Raw genomic sequence first — 27,450 nt, forward strand, 5'->3', positions numbered from 1 at the left:
CATAGCTGTTAAGGAGTTCCAGGAGCTTCCAGTCCTGCTCTGAAAATGAGTCAAGGAAGAAAGGTTTAGAGACTATGATTATCTTCCAGGCAGTGTAGAGGAGGGCAATATAACTTTTATTCTGATATATATCATTGTATTTTGCCAGGTAAAGAAGCGTATACCCATTCCATCTAAGCAGAACCCAGATCTTCTTCTAATAATTTTAGTTCAAGACAGTGGCATTAAACCTGGGGCAAATTTGTATTCCATTTTTTTGCTACAGAAAGGGTAAATGGTTTGATGGCCTAGTGGTATTTTTACCACAACCAATAAATATCTAAAAAGGCTTATTTTTTAATGCCCAATAATAATGCCCCATGACTGGCAGTAAGGTGGAATACCGATTTCACCAACAATATCACCCCCCTAGAGTAATGATTTTAGCGGAGTGGATATTTATCAGCATCTAAATTTTGTTTACACATGAGTAATAATAATAATAATAATAATTCTTTATTGATTGATTATTTAAAATCTTACAATATTACTAATACATAAAATGTACTATAATAAATAAGACCAATGAGAAAATCGTTGCAGCATAAAATTCATTAGATTTCATTAAAAGTACTTCGTTTTAAAATCTTACTCTCCTAATTTTGTTTTTGCTATTAGTAGGAATCTTACAAAGGTAGCGTTCATACTTATATCATTTGATCGGAGACAACATTTCAGAGCGTGCCTACATGTCCTCATTCCACGTACATTAAAGGCTAATTTAAGTAAAGATCTTCTTTCGTTTTGGAGTCTAGGACAAATACATAAAAGGTGGACCATGTTCTCCTCTCCGTTTTTACAAAGTCTGCATAATGTGCTGGTTTCCATATTTTTCCAAGTGGGGAGGTGACAAAGTCCCGGGAGAATTCCAAATCTCGCTTTAAGAAGAACTTGTTTATTTTTTTCTGTCCAGGGTGTTTCCAAGTATTCTTGTACTTTCTTTTTTTTGTATCCATTTTTTACTGTCCAAGCATGTTTTCTTTTTATCAGTTTTTCTTTGTCATTTACAAGGGATAATTGGTTTGTACTTCTATTAATTATTTTTTTTAAAGATACGTTACTTATCATGTTATTCCAAATTGTAATAGCAGCAAACTCATCTATCGCTTCCTTAAGATAGTTCCATGCCGTTGACTTTACGTTATTATTTATTTCTTTCCATAATAACTGTGATATCTAATTATCATGATAATTTTTTATCCGATTCCAGGTCTTAAAAAATTGACCCTTTCTCGCATAGTATTGGTTGCTTAACCCGAACTCCAGTCTGATTTGAGCGGGCGAAGCATTAGTTGGGAGGCGAAATAGTGACTTGTATGTTTTAGCTATAGCATTATTTATTATTTCAGTGTCCTTTCCTATTAATGATTCACTGCCATATGTAATGGTTGGTAGCAGTCTTGCCCCTATAATCTTGAAAAGCGGCCCATATGTGAGGTTGCCAAGTGATTTTTGTAAGATTCTGAATGCTGCTATCAAGGCATTTGTCTTCCTTTGAATATCCCTTTTTTGAGTCTGATAATTGCCCTTCTCATCAAAAATTACACCCAGATACTTGTATGTTTAAACTTGCTCCAGTTTGGTGTTCTCCAAGTACCATTTGTTTTTATGTCTTAGGTTTATGTTCTTGGTGACTACCATGATTTTGGTTTTCGTTTCATTTATCACCATCCATTTTCCTTTGCGTACATGAGAGTTTGATTGATTAACCGCTGCAATCCGGCTTTAGTGTGGCTTAAAAGGATTGCATCGTCTGCATACAGCAAATTAGAGATTTGCTTTCCAGCTAATTTCGGAGGGTGAGCGTTTAATTCATCCAAGTTCTCGGTTAAATCTGCCAAGAATAAATTGAAAAGAAGTGGAGCCAGTACACAACCTTGCTTAAGGCCTTCATTTGCTGGGATTTCCTTTGATAGCATTTGCCCATCCCCCATCCTCACCCTAACCCAGGTTTTACTATACAAGAGCTGAGTCAGTTTCAACATGACCATTGGAATATGTTTTTCCTGGAGCTTTTTCCATAATAAATTTCTTTGAACAGAATCAAAAGCTGATTTGAAATCTACAAAGCATAGATACAAGGGTTGTTTGACTCTGATTGACTTATCCATTAGAAGCGATAATGCCAGGATATTTGTCGTTGTCCCCAGCCCTTTAATAAAGTATGTGTGGCCAATCGCCAAACAAAGCACATACATGTCCACGCCTGGGCTAGGCTGCCATAATCAGGGGTGTTGGAATACGCTCTAGCCAATATTATTGGCATATCCTTCTATACTTAACCAACAAGAATGTAATAGGAAATCTTTGAGGCAGAGGGAGTTTATGCTATCCTAAGAATTAACAAAAACCCTAAGATAAGACAACAAAGTAACACACTCTTCCTCTCTATGGCCTCTTAAATTTCAAAATGGTCGTGCACACGTAAACCAAAAATCAGGCAGGATCCACTGGAACTTGAAAGCAATCAATAAAATGAACATTGTAATTTCTTCGGTTTTGTTAAATTCAATAGGTGAAAAAGTTGACCCCATACCAGATATGAAAATACAGTGCACTCAATCGTGGCCACCCTTCATGCAAACGCAAGTAGCAAAGATGAAGTCAAAACTCTCCACAGTGGAAAGCAAACAGATCACCTGTCAGTACACTAAAATAAACTGACCAGACAATTCCTATCATGTTATAAGACAAAAAGAAATAAGAAATGTAAAGAAACTTCATCTACAAACTAAAGCAAAAGAAAAGCAAGCCCAAAAGGACAAAAATTGGGTAGATATTAATATCATAGTAAAAAGTGGAAACAATAAGGCATTCTGGAACATAGTATCTGCGCACATGGTGATAAGAAAGTCAACTCAAGCGTCACCAGTTCCACCATCCGAATGTGGGAAACATATTCTAAAGCTATATAAATCTAACAACTCAATACAAGCCTCGTCTAGCCAGTGCATCGATCAAAAGGGTCAGTCTGAACAGGGCATGTTAACTAGTTCAGCTATCCAGATTGCTGCTTTCAATAAATCTGCCAGATCAAAGCAGAAATGGGCCTAGATAGCATTCCAATCAAAGTTCTTCAATCAAATCTTGAAGAATAGAGCCAATTCTTAATTCCTCTTTTTCAGTATTCATTTGAGACTAGGCATATACCAAAATACAGTCAAGGGAGCATTGTTGTCACCCTCTTAAAAAAAGGCTCCAGTTCAAATCCTATCAATTACATAGAAATTGCGCTTTTAGAAGCCACTGGCAAGATTTTTGCAGCATGCGTATTAAACCATCTAAAATATTGGGCATTTTGGAACAACATGATCCCCTTAACACAGGCTGGTTTTCGATCAAAACATGCAAGTATGGACAACACTGCTATTCTACAGACTGTTCTGAATAAGTATGTAGTGCAAAAATCACAATTAGTTTTTTGTGCCATCATTGATTTTTCAACTGCTCTTGACAGCGTGGACAGGCAAAGGCTATGGGAAAAGCTTGAGAGTTAAGGGGTCCTCCATGATTTACTCACAATAGTTATATCTGTGCATACTGAAACATGGTGTATAGTAAAAATGGTGGAGATAGGGGCTTATCCAGACCAATCCCCACGATGAATGGTTTGAAACAAGGCTACCATCTCGCCCTCTTGTTATTCTCCATTTATATAAGCGATCTACCTGGGTACTTTTCCCAAATTAATAATTTTCCCCCAAACCTAGCGCAAAGTGAAATCTATAGCTTAATGTACGCAGACGATATCGTTATATTTGATCATACCCCAATTGGATTACAAAGGAACCTAACTGAATTAAATAGATATGCAAAAGAAAACATCTTGGTGCCTAATATCTCCAAAACTAAAATTTTACCTTAGAGGAAGAAGGACATTTTCGCCTTTACTTGGTTTTTGGGAGGTAAACCAATTGAGGTAGTGAAAGATGATTCTCACTTTCATCACCTGGGCCAAAGGCTGACTCCCATGTTGGGGCCTTAAAGAAATCTTATTCCTTGACTTGGAACAGACATTTTAAATTCCTGCTAGAGGTTTATAGTGTGAAAATCCCACCTATTCTATGTTATGCTCTGGAATATATACAGATTAGAACCCCGCACCCAATAAAAGTGAAAGAAGTGATTATCGTAAGAAAACTGCTGGAAGTCTCTCAATATGTTCCTGCACAAGCCTTATGCCTTGAGCTCTCTTTAATAAGTACATATGCTCGAGCCATCTCTAATATTATAAGGTGGGCTTTTAACCTTTGACATGCGGATCATAGCTCTCTAAGACATATATTAAAATTAGAGCCTCTTAGAGAAGAATCGGCACTGCATACTTTCAATAGGAATCTTAAAGCAACCCTAGAGGCATCACAATGCACTATAGCACTTTTGCAGGATTGGTCCCTAGCACATTTGAAGCTCTTTTTAAAACATATGAGACCGAGAATAAGTTTTGACTCAGACATGGAGTATTGTACTCAATTAAAACATTACAAAAATATGAGGACACTATAGTATATAAAACTCCTGAGCATTACTTAAAGTTTCAGCTTGAACATAGAGTAAGGCATTGTATCCTTCTCCTGTGATTAGGAATTCTTCCATTAAAAGTTTATTCTACCAGATGGGATACCTCTGAATGTTCATCAGGCATCTGTAACTTGTGTAACGGTGAAGTATAAGACCTTTGCCATGCACTTTTAATTTGCCCGAATTCGACCCTGGTAGAAGCCCGGCAATGTTTCATAAAACGTATTATCCTGTGATATAACTCCAATTTATCTTAAGATTTAATATCATTGTGTAAGTCTCCTCTAAATTAATGCATTTGCTATAACTTGTACAACTTCCTAAAGAGTTTTTCTTAACTTGTAAAAAAAATGCTACAATTTTAATAACCACAGATTATGTACTTGTACTCGTTAAATTTAAATTACCATGTCAACATCATGTTTTTAAAGAAAGTTCAAAAGTATAAATACAATTTTTTTGAATGATGTATTTGTATTTCATGACCTCAGATAAGGTCTGAATCAAATACAAAAAATGTTGTTTAAGAAAGACATTTGATACCATTGGATTGCTGCCCCATTAGAATCAAATGTCAAGCTTTTTTTAATTTCTCTGCGAATTCTAGGAGAATACCTGAAATAAATCAGCAGTAATAGTTTTCAGGGGTTCTTACCCCAGACCAGATTTAATATACAAGTAGAGTGGATGTACGCAGGAACAATTAAATATGTACATGCAGAACTTTTGCTACACTGCCACTATTTACGACTTCTCAAATGCACTTTGAAAATGGAAAAGTCAGTTATTATTAGCATTATTAATCAACATTGGGAATTCACATTTGCAAAGTGAAGATTTTGTCTATCTAAATTGATCTTAGAAATAAGGATTTATGGTGCACATGCATCAAAACTAGAAAAAGCGATTTTTTATTTGCAATAAATAAGGAATCGCAAATAAAAAAACACTAACCGCAATGCATCAAGAGAATCGCAAAAAAATTGTGATTCCCTATAAATCGCTAAATCGAGAGCAAGTACACAATTGCAACTCGCTAACACAGGACATCGCAAAAAGCGATTTCGGTAATAGCGATTTCGGTATTAGCGAAATCGCTATAAGCGAAATAGCAAAAAACAGGTCGCACCAGGAAGTCATCCAGTCCATGCTACATTCAGTGCCCTGAGGAGCTCAGAGGAGGAAGCAGAGAACTGAAGTTGAGCTGAGAAACTTCACACTCTGTTTCCAGCTACTGTTCCCAGACCCAGGATGGACAAAGACGATGCAGGGAAGAGTGCCACGCCTAGGAAGAGGAAGCTGAGGTTCTCTGAGAGGGAACTTGAACGCCTGATTGAGGGTGTCAGCAGTAGCCATGATGAACTTTTGGAAAATTGTCCCTGAAGGTGCCAGAGGCTGTAAAGCACAAAGTTTGGCTGCGCATAAAGGAAAAAGTGAATACTGTGGGAGTCACACACCGCAGCATTGAGGAATTGAAGAGTGGTATGAGCTGAGGAAACGTTCCAAGGAGGGTGAAGGAAGCAGCTAGCAAGGGAGGGGTCCATCGAATGCACCCGCAAACATAGCCCTGGAGGACCTTGTTGAGGGGACAATCGAGCCAGAGGCAGTCATCGGAGTGGCACAATTGGACACATCCGGCGCAGCAGGAACACCACAAGGTAAGATGCATGCAAGCGCTAATCTTCTGCATACTGTATAATCGTGCACATTCACCCAGACAAATCAAAGTGTACAGGTAAAACCCCATGCCACGTTTCACCTCATACACAAAATGCATCATGGAAGTTGTAGTCATGTCAGACAAGTGGTCATTCAAAAGCAAAAATGGTTTATTAAACATACAAATACTGCATGCCAGCCAGTGTGTTTAAATCAGTGATTTATTTTGAAAAAGTATGCCAAATGATAAACAGATTTAGGATCATACAAGACTAATACTGCACTGTTTCACATCACAGATGGAGCGGAGGCAGACTCCGAGGATAGTGACCAGCTCGTCATCTCAGAAACAACTGCAGAGACGGATGCAGAGAAATGGAATCCGATCAGACTCAAGCACCCACTACAGCCTCCAGACACGTGTCCCTTCACCAACTCCAACAAAGGCACAGGTCCAAACAGAACAACGGCGCAGGTCCAGGGCCCGTATTGTGGCATATGATGAGCAGGTTCCAAATGTATATGGCGGCGTGGAGTCTCAGATGCTACATGTGCAGCGCCTGCAAAGGAGACACTTGGACACAATCAATATGCAGATCACAAAGCTGGCCAAAAACATGAGCACAATGGCAGACAATGTGCGCGAACTAACAACAGTGGTTGCTGAGGGGAATCAGAAAACAAACTTGAGCCTACAGGAGCTCACCCGTGCGTTGCTTGCAGGTCAATGCACTAAGCGGAGAAGGCATCACCAGAGCCTGATCCGCATGTCAGCAAATACAAGGGCCATCAAAAAGCTCTGTAACACCACTGCTCTATTGGCACGGTGCTCCCTGTCAATGCAGATTGATCTTGGCCATTTCTGTGGGGATGTTGCAAGGTCCTTAGTACAAGTGACCACTGCTGTGGAACACATCCAGTCTGGGACTGTGAGTGCCATCAACTTGGAAGGGAAGGGGAGGAGTAGCCTATCGGTGCCAGTGACCACTAACAGGAGGCGCAGTTTCCGCAGCTCAACATCCACAGGATCACGTCGGGGTGATGTTGCAGAGGCAGGCAACAGGAGACTGGGGGTAGGTGGCAAGAAGCGCTAGCCAGGCATATACTCCTTTTTGGCCATGGTGGGGTAACCATGGTCAATTTCAACTTAGTGATTGCCCTCCAGTGCTGAATGCAATGTTATTTTGACTTTATAGAACAATGCAATCACCTTCCAAATTTCAAAATGCACTTCTCCAGTTTGACATGTGCTCATGTTAATAAACATTTACGTTCAGCATTTGTTTGAAATTGGCTCATTACTACCTACCTCAAAAATGATGTTGTGTGATGTGTGCACGTCTCCTCTGACCCTCTGCACTGTTTGCCACATGTGCCTGTCAGTGTTGTGTGGGTGGTTGCTCGTCACCATCCGAGTCACTGTTGTCCATCTCAATGGGAAGGCCCCTTCTGGTGACAATGTTGTGCTGAAGACGGCTGTAATGCCAGAAACCGGTCCTGGAAGCTTGATTCCAGTCCAGGGAAGACATGGCTTGGCAGTTCGGTCTGGACTGTTCCCATGAGGCACAGGGTCAGACTGATTTGCATATGGCCATGTCTGAACTGGGGTGGCGGAGTGAGCTAAAGAACGGTGATGGATTAAACCCAGATCAGTTGACTGGGGGTGAGTGTTTGTATTGTCAACGCTCCGTCCATCATCCCCTTTGGTTTTTCTTTGTTCGCCCTAAGTTGGCAGGGTATGCTCAGACGTGAGTCCCTTGCTCACTTTGCCCCTGGATTCAAGCAAGCCCGGCTGAAGACGGCTGTAATGCCAGAAACCGGTCCTGGGAAGCTTGATTCCGGTCCAGGGAAGACATGGCTCGGCAGTTCGGGCTGGACTGTTCCCATGAGGCACAGGGTCAGACTGATCTGCATATGGCCATGTCTGAACTGGGGTGGCGGAGTGATCTAAAGAACGGTGATGGATTAAACCCAGATCAGTTGACTGGGGGTGAGTGTTTGTATTGTCAACGCTCCGTCCATCATCCCCTTTGGTTTTTCTTTGTTCACCCTAAGTTGGCAGGGTATGCTCAAACGCGAGTCCCTTGCTCACTTTGCCACTGGATTCAAGCAAGCCCGGGTGAAGACGGCTGTAATGCCAGAAACCGGTCCTGGGAAGCTTGATTCCGGTCCAGGGAAGACATGGCTTGGCAGTTCGGGCTGGATTGTTCCCATGAGGCACAGGGTCAGACTGATTTGCATATGGCCATTTCTGAACTGAGATGGTGGAGTGAGCTAAAGAATGGTGATGGATTAAACCCAGATCAGTTGCTTGGGGGTGAGTGTTTGTATTGTCAACGCTCCGCCCATCATCCCCTTAGTTTTTTTTTTTTTTTGCATGGCACATACAGCCACAATCCTGCAGCAGGTCTCGAGGCTATATTGCAATGCACCACCAGTTTTATGAAGGATTCGAAAGTGACTTTTGAGTATGCCGAATGTCTGTTCTACTACATTCCTTGTGCTTCTGTGTGCCGCGTTGTACCTCTGTTCCTGTGGTGTGTCTGGGTTCAAGTATGGTGTCAGGATATATTTGCGCAAGGCATATGAGGTGTCACCTACAGGGTGGAAAGCAAAGGGTTAGCCACAGTAATGCTGTTACATTTTGTTTCATGATGTAGCAACTAGATATATGTATGTACCAAGTAGGCGTTTTTTGCCAAATTCACCCCAGAGCAGACGCCTGTGGATGCCACTGTGGCGGAATATATATGAGAAATTTGTGCTCCCTGGAAACTTTGCTACGATTTCCGTTATTATATGCTTTGCATTGCACCTGACCTGTACATTGATGGAGTGGTACGACTTCCTGTTCTGGAAGATGCACTCGTTGGCTGCTGGTGGACAGATGGAGACATGCGTGCAGTCAATGAATCCGATGACATGTGGAAATGTGCCACCTGGTAGAACTCAAGTTTTGTCTGGTTCAACTCCTGTGGGGTTGTGGGGAAGGTGATGTGGGAGTGATCATTGTCAATATGGCGTCAAGGAATTTTCGGACGAAGCGTGAGAGTGAGCTTTGGGATACAACTCGGGCTACGGCTACTAACCTCTGGAAACTGCCTGACGCTAGTAGGTGCAGGCTGCATAGGAGCTGTACGTGAGCAGGGATAGCATTGGTCCACCGGGTCTGGTGCTGCAGCAGGGGTTCCAAATCTGCTATGAGGCGCAATATTATTGCACAGTTCAGCCGGTGCTTTTCATATATTTTGTCTTCATTTTGGCCCAGCAATGCTATGCACACTCTGAATAAGCTCTCCTGTATCCTCCTCCTGCGCTGGGTTGCTGCATTGATCCTCATCCTCCTTGCCAGCACGTAGAGGGCTGCCATTGTGAAAGGCTTACGGGGTCTCCTGAGGAATTTTTAAAGGGTTTCTTATTGTTTGCACCTGTTCATTTTTTTAATTTTAATTTTTTTTAACTTAACCTCCTGGTTGAGATTCCCCTTATTCTGCTCTTGCTAAATAGCGAATTCCATTGAAATCGCTATTTGCGATTCTTGATGCATTGCTTTGCGATTCCTTATTTTCTAATCACTATTTGCGGTTGCAGTTGTATGTTTCGCTATTATGGTTTCACTATTTTGCTAATCGCTAAATTTGCGAGAGCTTTTTTTGCGAATCTCTTGTTTTTTCGGTATTTCGGTTGATGCATTGGAAAGTTTTGTTTTGCGGTCGCTAACGGCCTATTTCGCATTTTCGCTATTTTTGCCAAGTGCAATTATGCTTGATGCATGTGCCAGATAGAGACTGGTGCCCTAAAATATGCCTCCTAACTAAGATACTCCCTTATTTATAAAAACACCTGTTTATAGAATACATTGTTAATCCTTTATCCACATAGCAAAAGTTACCCTTGAACGTTTCAAAAAGTTCTCATACTTCAATCACAAGTAGACCTTGTCATGTTGCCTTTGTTAGCCTAGTGTGTCTCTATAGGTTTGTTGCAGAAGTATGAACATCCCTGTGTAAGGGGGGTTGTGTTTAGCAGTGTGCATTCAAGACGTGTTGCAGACTTGAAAGCAATTTAATGAATGAGAAAGTAATTCATTTATGTTAATTCAAACCATCTCACATAACACAATCTAGAAAATAGGAGTAGTGGATTAAAATTATTTGTCAAGCAGATAAAAGGCTACTTGCACAACTCGACTTTAGAAAGAGGGTGACAGGATAGCGAGTTGAAAAGCACTTCTACTCTTTTTCTTGTGAGCAGTATATGTGCTGCAGTCTACTGGTGACATTTGACTTTCCATATCATTGGTGTATTTTCCTGCATCAAATACTATGGTATTACTGGAAATGTGAGCATTCCAGTTGGAGATTATCCAGTTTTACTGTTTTAGTAGCCAGAACACATATTGGGGACTAGACAGCAGTGACCCAGAGTGCAAAGTTAAAAAACCGGCAATATGAGTCACCATAAAATGGAAATGGTCGGGCAAAAAGAGGGACTTCCTCACAAACGTCATTCAAAAACAGCAGTGAAGGAGGAAACAGGTATTCAAGGCATTTTTTTCCCCAACGAATTCTCCTACTGTCTGGATACCGGTTGCAATTTATATTGTGACCTGCACATAGGGCTTCAAAATGCAAGTCAGTCGTTTTTGTAAGCTAGTTCTGACAACAACAGCACCTGTCAAATTAAAACAAGCAGCTGATAATGCCATTCTATATTTCTAATTGTGCCTCAATTAAAACTGCATTCAGAAAAGTGACCACTGTGAAAAGGTTCCAGTCGTTGCAGTCACAAACCCCTCTGCCATAACAGGAAGTCGTCACCTGATGGTTGGCAGAAAGCAGCCAGTTATTCACTCTTCTTGGTGAAAAATTAAAGAGGACAGCCAGGTTGCCATTTGCTTCGTAACTTTGAATTATTCAGCAATGTTCTCGTCTTCAGCATAGAAACAGACAACAGCTTGCATATTTTGAAACTGCACTGATAAGGGCAGCGGAAATGTTCTGGTGATAACAGGATGGAATACAAATTATGTCCGGACCTCCTTAACTGCCCACAATAGATCATCCTGACACACTTTTCCCTAAAAAAGCTGTTTGTTTTCAAGCATACAAAGACACGTATTCCTACTTCAAACTAAACACCTTTAAGTTTGTTGACATTTTTAGAGCCTGGCATACATGAATATTTCAGGCCAGAATAAACTCCCGGCTACAAAGATTATCCGCTTGTGTTTGTGGTAGTGAAAAGTTCACGTAGATTCAACAAGCCAAGGTAGACAAATAGTATCATCTTGACTACAGCAAAAATCACTTTTAATTCCAGATATATTTTAATACTGTTATAAACATTAGTACAGTGTGCCTTCTGATCATGAAAGCTTCACACAAAGACAAAACTATTATTAGGTTACTGGAGGAAAGTATTTCTTGTCATTATTCTCTGGGGTGAAAATATTCCATATCACTGACCAAAATGCCTCCTCAGTTTAAGAATTGGAAGTGTGCCATCTTTTATTATCTGTGCAGACAAGGAGACCTGCTAACCTAATGTACTTCTACAATATACAGTCTGAAACAAGAGAGCAAACCGACGTTCTCAGAATAGAGCACTTTAGGCAATGACAAGTCCAAAACACACAGCGGTTAGCAAAGAATATTTTGTAAATGTTTTGGGTATTTTAGATTGAGATTGAATTTTTTAGTTTTCAAATTCAGTTTGATGATCTGACGTAAAGCCTTGTGTTACTTTATTCTCGAAGTGGGTGCTTCAATATTGTTTGCGAATGTTTATGAGTTCACATATTGCTTCAGTAAATGGATACCAAAAACTTGGGGAATTGTAATTATTGATATTAGATCAGTTCCTCAGGTTGAGGGGGCTTAGTAGCCAGGTAACAAAGACGCCTACAGTCCCTACGGTGTAGGGGGGTCCATAGACCTCCATTGGCCCCCATATTCTTCAGGGGCCCCAATTCGGCATAGTCCAATGAGTATCTGTGACATATTAAATACTAAGGGAGACGTTTTCACATTCTGCAGGGGGTCCTATAATTTTGCGTTACGCCACTAGGGCTTAGAGGTTCCGGCGAACCTTTGTGGCAAGTATTACCTCTTATGTCTGTTTACCATGCATAAGTATTATTGTGTAGCTCCAAAGCCCCCCCAAAATCTACTTTTTAGATTTCGACGAGCAGGGGGTAGCGAGCCTGAGTCTCATTCTTGAAGGCTGCTGTAGGTTTAGAAACTCAGACACTATCAGAACTGACTTCATACTCACAGACGTGGATGCCATGTAAGCTCTAGTTCTACTTTTACTATGGATGTATGTCAGTACAATGCAATCTTTTAGATCGCAGTACTTTACAACGCGGTTTCTACAATGCAAGTCATTACAACGACTTGCGTTGGAGGGCGTGGATTGAGTATTAATATAATTTTATATTCCAACACCAGCCCACGTAACAGTAGGGAAGGTGTTGGAATATAAAATTACAATATTCCTTAACCAACAGCGCCATCCAGCGCAAGTCGTAGTAACGACTTGCGTTGTAATGGCAGCGTTGTAAAGGTAGTGCGGTGTAAACACCGCATAGTAAACAATGTTTCCCTTTACTATAGTTCTTTAGTAATGTGACTTCCACAGAATGTATTTAATAGAGATTATGCGTTTCTCGCTCTTATAGGACACCGCTGGTTGAGAACTAAAAGACCAGTCAGTGTTTCTTAGTGCAATATTGATTGTATCTCAAAGGCACACTTTTTCAGCCGTGTCAGAGCCTGGCTTTTTTGCAACCCATCTAACCGTGTGATATGATGTCTGCTGCACATGTTCTGAGAGGCATTTGGGGTATTGATATGACCAGAAGTAGTTGGTTAGGGAGTGACAGAGGTTGTGGCAGGAATGGCCAGCCTCAATGGATCGGTAAAGGGATAACAGGAGGATGGATATTTGGACATGCCCAGGGTGTCAGAAGTAATATTTATCTCAAAGACGATGTGGGTGATGGGACTTTCCTGGTAGGGCTCCACAGTTCGTTAGTAGTGGGATCACAGACATGTCCACAAGGAGCTACTTGCTCTCATACACTAATAGAATGTTCTCACACAATGAGTACAGAGAGATATGTAATCTTGTGGTGGGAAAGCTCATCTTGATTGGCCTGTGGAGTCAAGGTTTCCTCTACACGAGATAATAGGGTAGAAAAGAAACCACAATTACTAATAGTTAAGAAATGAATAGCACGGTATGCTGGTAGAGAAGCATTTAAAATAATAAGCATGTGTTAACAAGAAATTACTCAAATATTAAGGGAAAAGGGAGAAACACACATGTACCTTCCAGAAGACCAGGATTACAATCTTAAAATCTAGTTATTGTGAAGTCTCATTCAAGTCTTTGGCGGTGAGAACACTTTTAAGAAACTGTCAACGTATTGCTGCTATTCAATGCCTTGCCCATTCTAAGATAGGGCATAGCCATTGTGAGTAATGGTAACATTTTAGAAAGCTGGTATTTTCCTGCCTTAGCCATTTAGTGCTTGCAGCCTGTCTCTGGGTCACATGGCTGGGTGTGGTTGGCAGTTGATCTTTGTGTATTTCCCTGAGAAAGCCACACATAATAGAGATCCTAGATGTGCCTGGTTGGTCCATCACTGGCAGGATGGGAGGTGACGCAAGGCACAGCCCCACTTACACCTGAATAGGCTGTGCCCTGCCTTCACACAAAGGATTGCATACCCAAAGTAGTTACTCTAGAGCCAGGGCAGGGAATGCAGTGAACCTGTGCATGTCAAAGGGAAACCTCTAGAAGCTTCTCTCACTTCAAAGAAGGTACCAGGTATAAATTTGGACCTAAGACACCAACTCTCCAGTAGACATCCTGACCTGTGGAAGACTCTGCCAGGAAGTATGACTGCTGTGCTGCTGCAAGGACTGCTACTCTGCTGGACTGCTGCCCTATAGGCCTGCCTGTCTTGTTGTGCTGACCTGCTGCCCTTCTGCCTGGGTGAGAAGTACTGAGCCTGCAGCATGTACCCAGACCACCAGAATGACTTAATAGGCCTGTCTCTTGTAACTAGGACTATGCAACTGTGTGCCAAGTGGTGCCACTCCAGTCCTGGACCTTTGAAGTGGGTCTGAATGTGATCTGCCACATCATCTGTGGATCCAGCAGCACTGACACAACTCCTCGGGAGTACGGCATACACCTGGGCTGAACTAATGAATCGCCTCTGCTACATGAACTACTCCTGGCACCAGGACTCTGCATTGCAGCCTCACAGGTCCTTGGAAGCAATGCTTCTCCTCTACTCCTCTACTGCATGAGCCATTCTCGATGCCAGATTTTGCATCACAAGCCCTTGTCAATGGGATCCTCGACAACGATACAGAACATCACATTGCAGCCTTGCAGCTTCTTGGAGCCAACACATCGCCTCGGTTGCATGGCTAATCCTCGATGCACGACCTTGCAATGCTCTATGACTGGGACTTAAAGTAGTCTTGGTCATCAGACCTAACTGGGTCCCTGTAGCTAGCCCACCCTCCATCTCAGTCAGCCTGGACTAGTGACTTTGATCAGGTCCAGCGAGACCAGATATCCACAGTTGGCTCTTCGTGCTTTTTGGTGCTATTTTCACTTAAATCTTTAAAATGCATTTCTCCTGGTTCTACTAATCGGATTTTTATCTATTTGGTCTTGTTTTATTTATTAAAATGTACTATAGTTTCTGATCTGGTGTGGGATCCTTTTTGTGGTGTGTTTTCACTGTTTTACTGTTTGAAGTGTTTCACAAAAACTTTACACATTGCCTCTGAATAAGCATGAATGCTCTGTGCCAAGCTACCCGAGAGGTGAGCACAGGCTCATGTAAGATTTTCTTGTGACTTCACCGTGACAAGGATTATGGTTCCTGCTTGAGTCGAGTTTTACCACCCACAGTCAATCGCCCGTTTTCTTACACACTTTAATTGACATATTTTAAGTAAAATAAAGCGAAAAATCGAAATTCACGTAAAAAACAAAGGTTAATGTCATGTTATAGTAAGGTATGGTAATTCTATCTTACTTTATATTTTAAAAAACCTTAGAAATCAACTGAAAAAAGCAAAGGTTAAAGGGATATCATAGGTAGGAATTGAACTGCATATCTCACTTTCAGTTTTTTTAAACCTTAGAAATTCCCTGAAAAAAACAAAGGTGTAAGAGACGCTATGGTTAGGGGAAAATGTCAATTAAAACATACTGTTTAAAATGAACAAAAACAGTGAAATTCACAAGTTATTATCTGAAGTAACTTTAACTTGTGCCCTAAAGTAACTATAACTCGCACCCTCGCCTTGTAGGCCTAATTACCTCATATAGTGCATCCTTCATGACATGTTCAATAACATGATTGATAGCATCACTGCAACATCTTAGATGAAATCATTAATGACAACACTGCATTGCGGGGCATGAGTTAAAGCTAATTTATGTAACAAGTCATAAAGACCCAGGACTACAGTGTTGTTAAATATGTTGTACTTGTGTTATCTTATCTTAACAAGATTTTATAAAGCGCTCCCCTGCCTAAGGGTTTCATGGCGCCAACCGACAGGACACTAACTCTGCAGTGGAGACCATCCAGCATTAAGCCAAAGCCTGGAGGAACAACCTGGTTTTCAAGAGGTTCCTAAATGGAAGAAGGGTTGTGCAGGAGCGAATTTCCAAGAAGAGGGAATTCCACAGCTTAGGGGCAAGAGTGGCAAATCTGCGGCCTCCCTTGCGTGAGAACTTGAAACCGGGGGCACTCAAGAGAATTTGAGATGCAGACCGAAGGCTGCGGACAGGGTATATCTAAGCAAGAGTTTCTGGATAAACTTGGGACTACGTGCATGTAAAGACTTGAAGATTATACAAGCCGATTTAAAAGTGACACGGTGCGTGATCGGAAGCCAGTGGAGTTGCCTCAAAAGAGGTCTGGCTGACAGCCAACGGGGGAGGCGATAAATAAGTTGGGCCGCCTGGTTTTGTACCATCTGCAGGCGTTTACTGATTGTGACGGGAAGGCCTAGGTAAATGGCATTGGCGTAGTCTAAGCGTGACAACACCAATGCCATTACCACCTGAGTCAGAGCAGATCGAGTAATCATCTGACTGATCTTTTTTATTTTCCGTAATTGGAAAAAGCAAGTGGATACTACTGAATTGACCTGAGGTTTTAATGAAAGTTCACTGTCGATGAGCACCCCCAGACTTTTAACTGATTTAGACGGAACAGGAGGGGAGCCCATTTTAGATGGCCAGTAGTGAGGGCCCCAGAACAATTGACTTTTGTCAAAGAGAACCAGTTCCGTCTTATCCGGATTTAACTTTAGTTGGTTCTCATCCATCCACTGACAGATGTGGAGCATGGTGTTTTGGAATTGATAAATCGAATCTGGGGAGTTGTCAATTGTGAAAGTGAGTTGCAGATCATCTGCATAATTAAAGGTGGTAACTTTAAAGGATTTAAGAGACTGAAGCAGAGGGAGCATGAAAATATTAAACAAAATGGGTGACAATGAGGAGCCCTGAGGGACTCCACAGGTGGTACGAAGTTTATGGGATGAAAAAGGAGGTAAGCCGACTGCCTGGGTGCGGTCACTGAGGAAAGATCTAATCCAGCCATGAGCAGACCCGCAGATGCCAGCTAGTCTGACACGGTCGAGAAGAATGTTATGGTCGACCGTGTCAAACGCAGCTGACAAATCAAGTAAGACCAAGGTCTGAGGGGTTCCCGAGTCTGCATTAAGACGCAGGGAGTCTAGGACCGCTATGATGACTGACTCCGTCGATTGGGCTGGGCGGAAACCGGCTTGAGAGGAGTCTAAAAATTCCGAATGTTTGATGAAATTGGAAAGATGCGATGTAACATGTGCTTGCAGTACCTTAGCCAGGTACGGAAGTAAGGAAATAGGTCTATAGTTTGAAAGAGTGGTGGGCTCCGCTCCAGGTTTCTTAAGGAGGGGCAACACGACAGCTTCCTTAAAAGACTTAGGTACTGTCCCTTGAAGTAAAGAGGTATTGAGGAGTGTTAAGGCCAGATCAGGGAAAGTAGCAAATACAGTCTTTAGTATATAAGGAGGACAGCAGTCGCGGGGAGAGCCTGATTTTACCCTATTCAGTAGGGCAATTAGGGCTGCAACGTCCAGAGGGGGGAAGTGATCCAAAGATAGGGTGTTGGTGATGTGGTTTAAGGCCGGTAAAGATTTCTCTAAACTATCCAGAAAGGCTGGAGTGTCCAAAGATCCCCATTTCCTGATAGATCCATACTTGGTAACCGCGTTAATTTTGGGCTCAGAAATAAGGATACTAAACTGAATCAAAGAGTGGTCGGACCAGATACACGGAGATACGATAGGTGGAGATATACTAAAATTACTAGAATTCGTATTCCAGATCTGGTCTAAAATGTGCCCTTTGACATGGGTGGCAGTATTGATATGAGACCTGAAGTTAAGTCCAGTAAGGAGCTCCATGAGTTCACTTGCCAGAGGGCCGCCGGACTCGCAATTAAGCCAGTAATTAAAATCTCCAATTAGCAGGATATTCGTGTAGTCAGTGACCATCCGAGAGAGTTGATCGCACAAGGAAAAGGGAAAGGATGGCATGCTTTGAGGGGGTCTATATATCAATATACACAAAAGAGGTCCAGAGCTGGAGTTGAGCTTGATGACCAGATTATCGACTGCAGCAAGATCGAGAGATGTCATTTTAGTAAAGACAAAGTCTTTGTTGATGATAGCGGGAACTCCGCCCCCTACCTTCCCTGCATCTCGATCTACCTGAATGATGTAATAGTTGTCTGGTAGAGCGGCAGGAATGTCTGGAGAGGAGTTGATGTTAAGCCAAGTTTCCGTAAGGAAAAGAATGTCCGGTTTATGGCTAGTAAGGAGGAGGAAGATGTGAAGTTGATGTTTAACTAAGGACCTAGTATTGAGATAAAAAAATATTTAGGTGCTGGGTTTTAGCGGGGACAAATTTGGATTGCAAATGACACTGAGATGGCTGGGGCAACGATGTTAGAGCACTGGCAGAGGGAGATAGAATGCCTAATTGACTCAGGAGGCAGGGCGCAGAAGACCTGCCGAGTTACGGAGATTCAGAAGACTGTCCATAGAGTATGTCACCAATGGAGCAGGGGGACTGGCCCCTGGGCCCGGCCTGGCGCGGACGGGCGCAGACGGGCTTGCCTTTGGCGCGCCTTTGTGTTGATCCACAAATTACTCTCTAACTAGGAAGATCCTGCCTGTGTGGTGGTTAGCAATTGAATTGGTCTTAGATACCTTTCTTATCTCTTCCAGAAGCTCCATGCCCTAGCCTGACTATACCAGGTAAGTCTATAATTGCTCTTGGCAGGATGATGCAAAGTCTGTTTTTAACAGATCAATCTAAGCAAGGGACCTCATAAGCCCTTTCCACACATGCTTCTCTAGGGATATTCTGACAGGAACACATAGTTGACTACTTCACTTAAGCAATTGTGCATTGAGTCACTAAAACCTTCATTCGAAGGGCCATTAAGTTCTTGATTCACTGAAATCAGATTACAAGGAGTTCAGGAATATCATATTCCTACTGTTTCCTATTCAGGCATTTCATCAGCTACCAGCTGATAAAATGTATGGGCGGGACACAGCCAAACAATTGGAATTTTCTTGATATTTGAATGAGGTAACTTCCAGCAGTCATTCCCCATTGTTAAGGGCATCCCCATGTTCCAGATAAGAATGCAACTTTTATTCACACATCTTAGAATTATTGATGACTCTCAATTGGCAGTTAGAAAAGAATCATAATTTCCACAGTGAATCATGAGACAACCGGTGCACTTCTTGGTAGCCTCTTCAGTGACATGACATTGTACATATTATCAAAGGTTTCTTACACAACATGCATTACCAACACGCTTCATGGTCTTTGATAAGTGATTAAGAAGATTTTATTTACATAGATGATCAGGACCCATTAATAGATTCTAAGATGGAAGATAACTAAACAAATCATTCTTCCTGCCAAAGGTTCTACCTAAGGAATGTGAACAGAAAAGAAAATGTGGGTCATTTGTTGCTGCCCTGCAGGAGGAGTCAGCACAGTTATATGAGTGCAGAAGGTGGTGGTTTTACTGTTCTTTTGCAAAAGTAGTGTGCAGCTGACCATTTCTGTGGCAATGCAGTGCATTTGGTAGTCCCAGATGAATTTCCAAAGAGTTCAGAGGTTTTGGGATAAGTGGTGGCTGGTTCATACTGTCATCAGTGTGGTGCTCTACAGTGACATTTTGCTAGAGAGCGCTGTGTGAGCTGGTCTATGTGCAAGTGATGCCCAATTATGTGCTCTGGGAGGATGTTCTACAGGACCGTGTTATGCAGTACAGTTCTGTGGACGAATGCTGTCGGGCTGCACCATTGGTGAATCCAGTACCATTCAATGAGTAAGTGCAGTACACAGATGCGGAGTACTGCTCTGTGGTTGAAGTGGTCTGTGTTGTGGTAGTTTGTAATTACAGTAGAGTGTAGTAAGACTGCGAGTCAAGTAGAAACTGATGTTGTGTTTCTTTTCCGCAAGTAGGCCAGTGCGGTAATGTGTGTTGGTGTGTGTGTGGGCGGAGGGATGGGGAAAGTAGTTGAGGAGAGGGACTAGAAGGGGATACAGTAGATCTGGATTTAATAGGAGTACTATTGTTGCGAGTACAGTTCATAAAGTTACAGGGGAAAACAACATCCAACAAATTTAGCATCACTAAGTAAAGAATGAAGAATTCTGCATGAATATAGACACGTCAAGGTAGCATCCCAGGGCAAGTTCAAATCACAGCAATGGCAGCTGTATTTTTAGGCTTACCAAATCAATATGATGGCGGTTTGATACATTATTCACGCCAATTAGATAACAAGTGTGAGATGACGCATGGATTACACCATCACCTGCAGCACCAAAGAGCATATTACGAGGCATCTATACACATGCATCTACCATAGCATCTATTTCTTGCTTCATTTTTCTTTGTCACACAACATGCGCTCAAAATATAACTGTTACATGAATGAATGCCAGCAAATTGAAAATAAAGACAAATCCTTGTTTTCTTCATTCTCGGTGAGAAATGTTTCTAAAGGGTATATGCTGCTGAACCGGTTTATGTTGGTTCTGCTTTCAAATGCCCTTGTCTGGCTCATCTCCAGGCACAGCTCTTGCCTTAGCCTTCCTCTTAAGGCAGGACAGTCTGCTATCTCAAATAAATACTATATATTCCTACATTCTGGCATGGGAAAGTGATCTTTACTTAAAAAGTCCGGTGCAGGTCTCTCCCTTTTATCTTTCAAATGGCACTCGCCTTCCTTTCTAACCTTTGCATGCCTCATCTCTCTGAGAAAAACCTTCTCTAAGTCACAAGCATGTTCGGCCGACAACTCATTTCTAAGATCACAACTTCTCCTTTTTCAGAACGTGCTACCTATGCAACCTAACACTACCCAATCTCCTCTAGCTCATCTATCAACCCCACTAAACATCAGCATATGACGGATTCCTCACGGCAATCGTACCTATCTTCTGTTACTTTTATCTACCACAAAGAAACTCGAGGAAATGCATGGAATGGTGTGCTTGAGCTCACAAGGATAATCCTAATAACCAACAGTAACCAATAACACAGACCTAACCTCTAACCTTGGGCTGTGAAGCACAGTGCTGCCCACTATAAAGCGCGTCAATGCCTTGTCAGAGTTGGTAAGCACCTTATGATTGCAATAACAATTATAGTTCTGTGTACTATCACAGAAATTATCCATTATCCTACAAGTATAAGAGATTCAAAACTCAATGTCAGTTTGCATTTTTTCTTAGATCCCTGGACCTTTGTTTCAAGCAGTATCTTTTCCAACCCTAAATTCATAGAATTATTGGCTATCCCCTCCATAAAAGAATGCTCTGTGGTGCAAAGTTAAGAAACTATTCATTTGTTTTCATAAGGCTTTTTTGGGGACGTTGTTATTATTTATCTCTCTATGGGTAGCAATGTATTTTTTTTTCCTACTTCATGTGTATGTCTGAGTATTTAGATTTTTCCCTTTCAGATTCGTAAAACAGTGACTGTACACCCTTCTGAGGACACTGCCAGTTAAGTGATGTTTTGTGTGCTTCTTCAGCTCTGTTTGTGATTATCCATAGTTGATGAATTTCCCATTCTACCTTTTCTCTATAAGGCTATTTGTTTCATGGGTTCTGTAGGAACATAATGTTTTTGTTGATATACAATACTATATGAATGCATACATATGCCTTAAATGTGTTTATTGTTGTTTCAGTGCTGACTTTATGATGGTGCGCTGTTCTGTAAATGTATGTTTGTTGGGGTTTTGATAATACTCAAGCTTATCTGGAGACCAAAAGAACACTAAACAGCATGGGAAAGCCTAAGATATGAATGATTTTTGTTTACCAGAGAGAGGCTCTATATATATATATCAGCCCTCCACGGAGACGCTTTACAATGCCACCGACATTGGGAGCGAGGGGCTTTTGTTGCAAGGTAATGGACAGCTACGCTTTGAGGTGTGGTGCAGCACACCCCACTGTGGTTTTATTTTCATTGACGAGTGTTCTCAGAGTCAGGCAACTCACTGAAGGAGGAGATGACACTACATATACCATGAGGCCACTGGATTGGCCACGCCCACTGAGGCAGGGGTTTAATTGCGGTGTAGATGCCAGAAAATGTTTGCCTTTGAGTTCAAGTCCGTGCCTCTGAGGAAGTAGACATACGAAACGCGTCAGGCTGGACTTTCATTCTGCTGCTGTATTTGCATCCATTTCGCTGCTGCTTCCAACAAAGAATTAAAGCTGAATTCTTACCTTGCTCGTGGGCTCCTCTTCTTTGCAGGCAACTGTAAGTTTGGATTTGAAGTGGCATGCCTGAGCCTCGGAGCTAGCCCTGGGGCTGTTTCAGGCCTCCACGGGGACTCTTTACACCCCACCGACATTGGGAGCGAGGGGCTTTTGCTGGAAGGTAATGGACAGCTACGCTTTGAGGTGTGGTGCAGCACACCCCTCTGTGGTTTTATTTTCATTGACAAGTGTTCTCAAAGGCAGGCAACTCACTGAAGGAGGAGATGACACTACATATACCATGAGGCCACTGGATTGGCCACGCCCACTGAGGCTGGGGTTTAATTGCGGTGTAGATGCCAAAAAATGTTTGCCTTTGAGTTCAATTCCGTGCCTCTGAGGAAGTAGACATACGAAAATCGTCAGCCTGGACTTTCATGCTTTCAGGGGGGTGGGAGCGCACCAGACACGCCCCAACGTAATTACCTCTTGCATGATGGTTCATGTAGTTCATTATTTCTCGCTCAATTTAATTCAAAGTGTTCATAGCCAGTGCTGTATTATTAGTTTCAATTCGTATCCCTAGACACGTGTTTCATGATTCCTCAATCGTCAGTAGGGAAAAAAAGCAAAGTTCATAGGTTGCAGGGCATGCTGCCTTATCTCTCAGGACCAGTTCCACTCCCAGCATGAAGGCGCAGGCTCCCGAGCTCGTCAGCTCACATGAATTTGATACTTTCAGGGGGTGGGAGCGCACCAGACACGCCCCAACGTAATTACCTCTTGCATGATGGTTCATGTAGTTAATTATTTCTCGCTCAATTCAATTCAAAGTGTTCATAGCCAGTGCTGTATTATTAGTTTCAATTCGTATCCCTAGACACGTGTTTCATGATTCCTCAATCGTCAGTAGGGAAAAAAAGCAAAGTTCATAGGTTGCAGGGCATGCTGCCTTATCTCTCAGGACCAGTTCCACTCACAGCATGAAGGCGCAGGCTCCCGAGCTCGTCAGCTCACATGAATTTGATACTTTCAGGGGGGTGGGAGCGAACCAGACACTACATATACCATGAGGCCACTGGATTGGCCACGCCCACTGAGGCTGGGGTTTAATTGCGGTGTAGATGCCAAAAAATGTTTGCCTTTGAGTTCAAGTCCATGCCTCTGAGGAAGTAGACATACGAAACGTGTCAGGCTGGACTTTCATGCTGCTGCTTTATTTGCATCCATTTCACTGCTGCTTCCAACAAAGAATTAAAGTTGAATTCTTAACTTGCTCGTGGGCTCCTCTTCTTTGCAGGCCACTGCAAGTTTGGATATATATATATATATATATATATATATATATATGTATGTATTATATTTAACACAGTTCAATCCAATGATTGTATACAAAAACGCACTCACTCGAGTTTCTTGGAAGCTTAAAGCGGCTTTATTGCAAGCTTGTCCTGCCCAACGCGTTTCACCTTCACATAAGGCTTGTTCACGGGATGTGCAGCACAAAAAACAGATATCTTTTATGTCTATAGGCACACAGTTACTTCCTGTTTCATAGTGAAGTGTATTGTGGTTGTTTGATTAGTGCTTACAAAACATGTAAGTTTCAAGATTAAGTGCCCTGAGTTTCGTGCAAAAAAACAATTTGTAATGAGGCAATGTAATTTCATAGACTCTAGTGTCTTCATTAAATAATGTTTAACATTTTACCACTCTCTAGTGATTCATTATATTTTCTTACAAAAAAATTAACTCTGATGATGTTTATCTTAGAGGGCTTAATGACAGTACTAAAGTCGATGCTTTTAGTCTTTCCTTTGAATTGGAATGTTCATCTAATATTATTAGTTCATTTTTTGTACTCTAGTGAGTAATGTTTCCTTCGTGGTATGGGAGTTTTTTAGCTCTTGAATTTACATTAAAGATGTACATAAAGTTCTTCATTTTGATTTAACCCTCTGGGGTCTAGACTTCTGAATCTCAAAATGTGTTTTGATTCCTTCTGTCATAGGATTTTTGTTGATCTCCACCTCTTTCTGTTGTTGGAATTTGTTCCAGGGCCCAATATTTCAATGTCTCCCAATTGCCATCATGATCTTTTTCCATATGTCTTGCAATCGCATTAAGGCGATCTTTATGGATTGTAGCGCAGACATGTTCCAGAATTCTTTTCTTCACCTCGAAGATAGTACTCCCTATATATCGTTTTTGGCATGGACATTCCACCATATATATCACAAATGTGCATTTACAAGTGAGATGTTGGTTTATTTTCCATGTGCTTCCATTTCTGATTTCGATTTATTTTTTGGGGCTGTTAATTTTACAAACTTTGCAATTTTTACAAGGCCAATAGCCCTCCCTTTGTAGCCATGTCTTGATTGGGGTATCTTGGAAGTGACTGTGTACTATTCTGTCTCCGATGTTCCTTGCCCGTCAATAGAATATGTTTGGATGATCTCCTATGATTTGTGATAGGTAGGGGTCCAGTTTTAAAATTCCCCAATGATTTTTCATAATTCTTGTTAATTTGTTGGTGTCGGCACTGAACGTAGTTATCATCCCTATAGGCGCTTTATCAAGCTCTTCATCTTTCTTTTTGTTGATTTTCAAGATGTCTTTTCACTTTTGAATCATAACTCTTTCCAAGCTTTTTAAAATGACTTTAGTTGGATATTTTCGTTTTTGGAACCTGCAGATTTCCTGTTGGCTATGTTTGATAAATGTATTTCTCCATGCAGTGTTACATTTGTCGCTATTTTTTTCCTGTGCAATGTTGTTTGAAGAGTTTTCTTCAACATTTATTTCTGTGTCCAAAAACACGGCTCTTTCTGAGCTTATTTCATAGGTACATTTTAAGTGTATTGGACTGTTGTTCATTTTCTCAAAGTAGGTTTCAAAATCTTCTTCCATGCCGTCCCAAATGATTAAAAAATCATCTATGAATCTCAGCCATAGGATGATCTTATTGTGACATTCATAGTTTTCAGTGCTCCAAGCCAGTGTTTGCTCAAACCACCCCATTGTCAAGTTGGCATAGTTGGGTGAGAAAGAAAATCCCATTGCGCATCCTCTTATTTTGTTTAAAAACGTGTTTATTAAATAAGAAGGTGTTGTTCTCAAGGCACAATGAGATCATTTTGTTCAACATCATATTATGTTCTTAACACTTGATGTTTCTCTTTCCCACAATGTATTTGCAAGCTGTAGTGCCAACTGGATGTTCAATGTTGGTATATAAGGGCACTACGTCTATGGCTATTAATCGAAAAGTAGGTTGCCAGGTTATCTCTTGTAACTTTTGTAGCAGGTCTGTTGTATCCCTTAGATAAGAGTTAAGATTCTTTACCAGGGGAGCCAGGAAGCGATTGAAGTAATCTGAGATGGGTTCCAATAGTGAATAATTTGCAGACACTATGGGTCTTCCTGGTGGGTTATGTTGGTGTTTGTGTAATTTTGGGAGGCAATAGAATGTTGGTGTTGTTGGGTATTTTTTATTGAGAAATCTATATTCATTATCATCCAGTAGACCATCTTGATACCAATGCTGTAAATGATTAATCAATTAATTTTGAATTTCCATAGTTGGGTCTTTATCTAGTTGTTGGTAGCATTCTTTATTCATTAATTGTCGTTTGGCTTCTGCTACATAATTCGTTTTATTCTGGATGATAATATTACTGCCCTTATCCGCGGGTTTTATCTCAATACTTTTGTCATCTTGTAATGTTTGTAATGCATTCAATTGTGTTTTTGTATTTTTACTTTTGGTTGGTGTCATTTTGTAGAGCTCTTTCACTATTGCCTTGTGAAAAATATCTATTTTGTTACCTGGCGCTAGATTTGGATTATATTTCGATTTCAATTTTAATCCACTCTCACTTGCTCCTTCCATTGGATAAAGTTCTTCCAATTCAGTTGTTGCTTCTTTTTCCTGAGAATCTGTAATTGCGCCCATTGTCATTAATCCTGTCAGTCCTTCAGCTTCCTCCACTTGGAGGGAACTCCGTGTCATTGTTAATGATGTTGAATTTACTTTAATATGTTTTTCTTTTTCTGCGTAGATTTTTGCCAATTTGAGTTTTCTTGTATATTTATACGGGTCTACCCTTGTCTGTGCGAGATCAAGATGGGATGTTGGGCAGAAATTTAAGCCTTTTTTCAATACTTCATTTTCGATGGGAGAAAGAGGTCTCTGTGATAAATTGATTATATTTAGTTCTTGGATGTTCATTGTCGCCATTTCTATTTCATTGGTTGTCTTAAGCGGTCCTTTGACCACGTGTCCTGTTTGGCGTCTTCCCTGGCCTCTTTGGCCTCTTCTTGTCTTCCTCTTCTGCCTCTGCCCCGGCCTCTGCCACCACCTCTTTTTGGCTGACTGTTTTTGTTTTGCTGTCCAGAGCCAGTCTCATTTCTGTTAAAAAGTTGATCTTTTTTCTCTCCTCTCTCATGTCTGTTGTTTGTAGTGAATTATCTTCAGTTTTACTTACATCAGTACTTGATAGGGAGTCATAACTTGAAGTCTCCCGGGAGGTGGTATCCATTTTGACTTTGCCTTTTTTAGTCTCATATTGTTTTCCAAATGTAAAAATTCTTCCTTCTTCAAAATCCAGTCTGTCACGATGAAATTTGTTTTGTTTGTGCTGTTTTACCCTCTCTTCGTGTTTTTCTAGGTTTTTTAGAATATCTGACTTGAGTTTTTGTTGATCTTCTGTTAAAGTTAGTTTTTCTATTTCATCTTCCACATTTTTGAGTTCTTTTCGAAATTCTTTTAAGGCCTTTTCTATGTGTTTGATAAGGATAATCATTAATCCTGTCGATGACTCCAATAGATGTTTACCCCATTCTTATAACAGATCCCCTGTTGTATCTTGGTGACTAGGCATCAGCATGAGGCGAATGCCTCTTGGGATCCTCTTGACCTCCACATATTTTTGTAAAGTAAGGAGTTCCCACCATTTATTTATCTCATTTTTCGACAGTCTCTCCCAGTATCTCAATGTATCTTTATTGTTTTTTGATGAACTTATTTGCCCCCTTTCCATTTGGGATACATTTGTCGTTGTGAATAAATGTTGCATTTCAGCATTACGTTTTGCCTCATGTCATTTCATGACAAGCTCTTGTTTCTAGTTGTTTAATTAGCCGCTTTTCCCTTTAAACACGAGTCCCAATTCCTTTTCTTTTACTATTGCCATTTTGTTATGGCTAGTTATGTAAACAGATTGAAAGGCTGCCTTGTTCATTTGTTTCTGCCCTTTACTGTGTTTGTCCAAGCAGAAGGCGCTTTGAATTCCCAACCGGAGTTTGCTTTAATGCGAAATTAATCTCTTTAGTGTAATATTCATACGGGACCCTTTAAGCCGCGTGTATTAACTTGTG

The sequence above is a fragment of the Lissotriton helveticus genome, chromosome 10 (genome assembly GCF_964261635.1).
Source record: "Lissotriton helveticus chromosome 10, aLisHel1.1, whole genome shotgun sequence".
Lineage (NCBI taxonomy): Eukaryota > Metazoa > Chordata > Amphibia > Caudata > Salamandridae > Lissotriton > Lissotriton helveticus.